Consider the following 5,893-nt stretch of genomic DNA (forward strand, 5'->3'; position numbering starts at 1 on the left):
CACACACATGCAGGCTGGTTTGTCTTGAATCCAGCAGAGCTATTGGGAGTCTCCCAATCCTGCCCATCTCCCTGCTCTGCAGTTGCCTAGCTGTGGCTACAGAGCTCGGCATTCCTACCAGTGACTGGCCCCCTGGTGTGGTCGGGGAGGAGAGGGGAAGGGGAGTGGGAAGGGAAGAGGAAGAGAGGCCAGGAAAGGAGAGGTGCTGTGGTGCCATGGGAGGAGGGGGACAGGAGGGAGGCGACTACTTGGCTTCTTGCTCCGGTTCTGCCACTTGGGAACCGTGCCACCTGGGACAAGTCAGCATCTGAGCCGCGATGCCTCATCTACTAGTAAGAAGGGGCGGAGAGAAGCGTGGTTATTAGTTGCTTATATGCACCTCATTGGGATGTTGAGAACATCAAGCAAAACTGAAGTAGCTGAGGTGAAAGTGCTGTCAGTCAGGGAGGGCAGGTTTTGCTTTCTTGGCTGCCTTCAATGAAGCACAGAGCCCGGCTCATAGCAAAGTGGGGTGTTCGGTAACATGTTTGTTGACTGAATAAATGTGAACACAGACAGCCTTCTCTCCTGAGGGCAGACGAGGGAATGAGGTCAGGAAGGAGCACATAGGGCCTTCAAGGGCGGAGGTGGTATTCTGCGTCTATGGCTGCGCGGTTTCATGCTTCATTGGCTCCCTGTGTGCTTGCACATTGAATATTCTTTTGTAGGTATGTTCCAACCTCCCATGAAAGCACTTTACAAAAATTAATGCAAAAAATAGAGAGGAAAAAGCCCTGTAAAGTACCTTGCTGAAGGAAGATCATATTATTGTAACTTTTTAAAAAATATTTTAAAAAATATATTTTTATTGATTTCAGAGAGGAAGGAAGAGGGAGAGAGAGATAGAAACATCCATGATGAGAGAGAATCATGGATCGGCTTTCTCCTGCAAGTCCCCCACTGGGGATCGAGCCCACAACCCGGGCATGTGCCCTTGACCAGAGTTGAACCTGGGACATTTCAGTTCGCAGGCTGACGCTCTATCCACTGAGCCAAACTGGCTAGGCTTATTGTAACTTTTGACGTTGCTTCTGCATTTAAAACTGTTGTGTGTGGCTCAGTGGTTGAGCGTCAGCCTATGAACCAGGAGGGAAACTTTCAATTCCCTGTCAGGGCACATGCCCGGGTTGCGGGCTTGGTTGCTCCCCGGTGGGGGGCGTGCAGGAGGCAGTGGATCAATGATTCTCTCTCATCATTAATGTTTCTTTCTTTTTAAAAAAATTTTTGTTGTTGCTGTTAATCCTCACCCGAGGATATTTTTCCATTGATTTTTAGAGAGAGTGGAAGGGCGGGGGAGAGTCAGAAAGAGAGAAACATCGATGTGAGAGAGACACATCGATTGGTTGCCTCTCGTATGCACCCTGACCAGGGCCGGGGGTCGAGCCTGAACTGAGGAATTCATGGCAAGAAGGTTATATCAGAAACCAAGATTTGGCGGGAACTACATTTTAAAGAGAGAGTATGTAAGCTGATTATTTTTTTGTTTGTTTGAATTTACTTTTATATATTATATATATATATTTATTGATTTCAGAGTGGAAGGGAGAGGGACAGAGAGATAGAAACATCAATGATGAGAGAGAATCATTGGTCGGTGGCCTCCTGCATGACCCTTACTGGGGATCAAGCCCGCAACCCGGGCATGTGCCCCTGACAGGAATCGAACCTGGGACCCTTCAGTCCGCAGGCCAACGCTCTATCCACTGAGCCAAACCAGCTAGAGCTAGAAACAGTTTTGCTTGTCATGGCTGAGTGGGGCTGGGGGTAGAGGATATGCCCGTGGCATCTAGCTGGTAGAGGCCAGGATGCTGCCCGTGCATCCTACAACGGAGAGTTACCTGAGCCAAAGTGCCAGCGGTGCCACTATTGAACCAGGATTGATGGTGTGAAATTCCCTCCGTGTCTCACTGAGCAGACACAGAGGGAATTTCGTCCTGGGCAGGGGCCTTGTTGATTCAGCCCTTTATCAGCACACTGCTCGGTCACACTCTCTCTCTCTCTCTCTCTCTCTCTCTCTCTCTCTCCCCGCCACTCCCGCCATTCATTTGTTCCCCTACTAAGCGTAAGGTGCTGGAGATGTTCTCAAGCAGCTTTGGAATCAAGTGGAGGAAAAGGTCATGTAAATACCTGATTATTCACAAGACAGATTGGAAACAGGGCCGTCTAGGCCAAGGCGCTTTGGGAGAACTGATGATTAGGTTGAACCACATGAAACTGCTGACATTCTACCTTTTCGACTGGAAAAAGGGTGATTTTGTGCGGTTCGTTCATGAATACAGTTTAACCTAAATCCTCTGGACCGCTGGGGGCGGCGATCGGATTCACAGAGGAGAGACACGGCAAGGAAGCACCTGGTTCAGATCGCGCCTCCTCTACCGCCTGAAAGCCAGGCTGGTGCATTTTACTTTGTATTTGTACTCAGTTTTACTTCTTTGTATTTCCTTCCAGCTTCGCAATATGTCGTTGACTAGGATTCCGATAAACTGCTTGTACTTCAGGTTGGTTCGATCCCTGTCATTGAATTGCAGCCCAAGGAACTCTGAAGAACACTGTTTATACAGACACCAAACATGTAGCGTTTTCCTGGTGGCAACAGGTTCAGGACAGCACTGTCCCCCAATACCATCCAAAGCCACAGCCTGCCAGAGGAGCCACGGGGGAAATTGTCAGAAGCTAGAATCCCAGAAGCATGCTGTGGTCATCCACGTGGTCATGTGACCCTGGGGTGTCCGGCAGCCCCACACAAACCAGCCCGTGAGCCTTGGCCCCCCCCCCCCCCCACGCCCCAATCTGGAGCAGGTGGCGGAGGGTAAGCATTTCAAAGCCGGCAGAGTGGCTTCCTACCATGCACGAGCCAGAACACTCTGGAAAACTCGACTGTTCAGAAGGGCCGGACTTGCAGTCTGATGAAGTCTGGCTCCGGTGTCCAACTAGCCCAGTGGTTCTCAACCTTCCTAATGCCGCGACCCTTTAACACAGTTCCTCCTGTTGTGGTGACCCCCAATTTCATTGTTACAAATTGAACATAATTAAAGCATAGGGATTCATCACAAAAACAATAGGTAATTATATATGTGTTTTCCGATGGTCTTAGGCGACCCCTGTGAAAGGGTCGTTCGACCCCCAAAGGGGTCGCGACCCACAGGTTGAGAACCGCTGATCTAGCCTCTTGAAAGAGTTGCCCGGGAGCTCACTGCAGCCGGTTGGATGTCCCCAGGGTGCATAGTCTCTGCTTGTAGATGGAATCCGGCCGCTGGACACCGCCCCGCCACTCCTGCCGTGAGCTGGGCGGGAGCTAGGAGCCTCCGGCCAAGAAGATAAGCCCAGGATAGCCCCGGAGCCATCCAGCCATCTGCCAGTTGGACTTATACTCGGGGCCACTGGGGACTCCTGCGGTGACACCAGACACCAGCAGCACGACAGCCTGAGATCCAATACGCTTGTCCCCTCCTTTCTCTGTGACTCCTAGAGAGTAGAGGTGGCTCCTACCCTGCAAAGGCAACAGTGACCCCGAGGACCTCTGTTCACGTGGCTCTCAGTGGATGTTCGAATGCTCTCCCGACCTGGCGCTGTTGTCAGAGCCGCGGATTAAAACACGAGATTCTAGCCTAAATAAAGCAGGCGCTGGGCGGAGAGGGCTGTTTGCCCTCTTGTAAGAGAAGAATTCAGACCCCGGATATCGCATGGCTTCAGCTGTGTTTTTTCACAGAGGGATTTTTGTTTGTTTGTTTTCACACCGGTCCATGGGGAAAGATTTGTGGACACTGGACAAGCTGATGTTTATGGACTAAGATTATGTACAAGATTTGATGAGGCAATAGGGCTTCCTCCATGTCCTTAGGGGAAAAGTTGAACTTTTGAATCCACATGATTTTCCAGCATTTGATATTTTAATCCCACTGTCCTTCACATTTAAAAATGCCAGAACCACCCTGGCCAGTGTTGGTCAGTGGTTAGAGCGCCAGCCCATGCACCAAGGGGCCGAGGGTTCAGTTCCGGTCAAGGGCACGTACCTGGGTTGAGGGCTCGCTCCCTGTCCCCAGTCGGGGCAGGTGCAGGAGGCAACCAGTCGATGTGTCTCTCTCACATCGATATTTCTCTTTCCCCTTCCCTCCCTCCCTCCCTTCCACTCTCTCTGCGAAGCAATGGAAAAAATATCCTCAAGTGAGGATTAAAAAAAACAAAAAAAGCCGTAACTGCGGCGATTGCTCTGTGTGGTCAGCCCTTCCCAAAGAAACCCACTTTCTACTTCCACGTCTTGACAGATTTTAACACTATTTGTGATGAGGGAAACTTTATATAAAATTGAATTAAAATACTCAGATGGAAGACTTCATTGTAATTTGTGTTTTTGGAGAGAAAGACTGTTCTTTGGTCCAGCCGTCCTAAATCTTAACAACTCCTAAACGGAGCTTCACTTCTAGACACGTCCTGTTAAAGCCACCCACGGCCAAGCAAAGCGGCACTTCTGATTCCTCTCCTTCCTGCCATGCCAGACGGGCGGTGTGACACACGTTTGTTGAATGACTGTGTGTCCCCAACACTCTGCTAGCTTTCAGCTCCTTATACTGCTCTTCCAATACAAGGTGGGGGCAACCTAGGTTTACAGTTGTTCGTATGGAAAAAGACATGCAGGTTATGACGATCACAATAGCTTCATTAACTTTATTTTGCAGACTCACAACTGTAAACGTGTTTTTTGCCACACCTTGTAATAAGTGTGAAACTTATATGGAGTCCAAAGCTATAGTTTGATAAGTGAAATTATTATTTTTAAATTTTTTATTATTATCTTTAATCCTCACCTGAGGAAATGTTTATTGATTTGAGAGAGAGAGAGAGAGAGAGAGAAACATCTACCCGTTGCTGCCCACATGTGCCCCGACAGGAGATTAAACCTGAAGCCTAGGTATGTTCCCTGCCTGGCAATCAAACCCCCAACCTCTTTGGTGTAGGGGATGATGATACAACCAACTGAGCCACCCAGCCAGGCTGATAAGTGAAATTAAATACCCTTCATATTTAGCAACGTTTTCCAGACTTAACAATGCCTCAGAGATAAACACCTTCGTTTTAAAAATATTTCTAATTCATCTATACTAGAGGCTCCTGGGAATCCTACATAATCAAATCCACCGTTTTTTTGCAATTAGTATTTAAAGCATTTTCTTCAAAGGTTATAGGAATAATTGCAATAGTGTGCTGAGGTGGCTCTTGCCAACTCTTCGTTCAGTGACCTCATGTTAGTAGCTTGATGTCAGCCCTGGAGGAATCTTTAAATCAGGGAAATTGAAAAATGCCGCAGATCCAGGTTCCCCTCCCACCCCCGAGAGCTGGTTTTTAAACATTTGCTACCATTCCACTGAATAACTGTCTCACATATATAATTGTAGGCTACATTCCTGGTATCATGATTTTTAAAAATTAACTAGTTGTGTGTTTATTTTTATTGAAAAAAAAAAAAAAACAACAGGAAGTACCAGTAGTCACAGCCACTCTGGAGAAGAGGAGAAGGTCAAGATTTATTACTGGAAGAAAAACCAGTTCATGCATCTATGAAGAGGGGAAAAAAAATGACAAATATAGAGGCCCTCAACACCCATGGACGCCTGGTCGGAACACCATAAGATTGACTGTCAATTCCTCAAAGAGAAAAAAGCAACTATGCATGTGTGTGTTAAGTTTAGATGCTAGAAAAAGAGACCACGAATATAGTGGTTTAAAAAAGGGAGAAGCTCATTTTTCTCTCAGGTATATTGCTTCCATCTCGGAGTCTAAGGTGAGCTTTCCGGCTCCTACCATCACGTGCATAGACCAGAGATCTAGAAGGGAGAGAGGGGGAAAAGGCAAGGGC

The sequence above is a fragment of the Myotis brandtii genome, unplaced genomic scaffold (assembly GCF_000412655.1).
Source record: "Myotis brandtii unplaced genomic scaffold, ASM41265v1 scaffold59, whole genome shotgun sequence".
Lineage (NCBI taxonomy): Eukaryota > Metazoa > Chordata > Mammalia > Chiroptera > Vespertilionidae > Myotis > Myotis brandtii.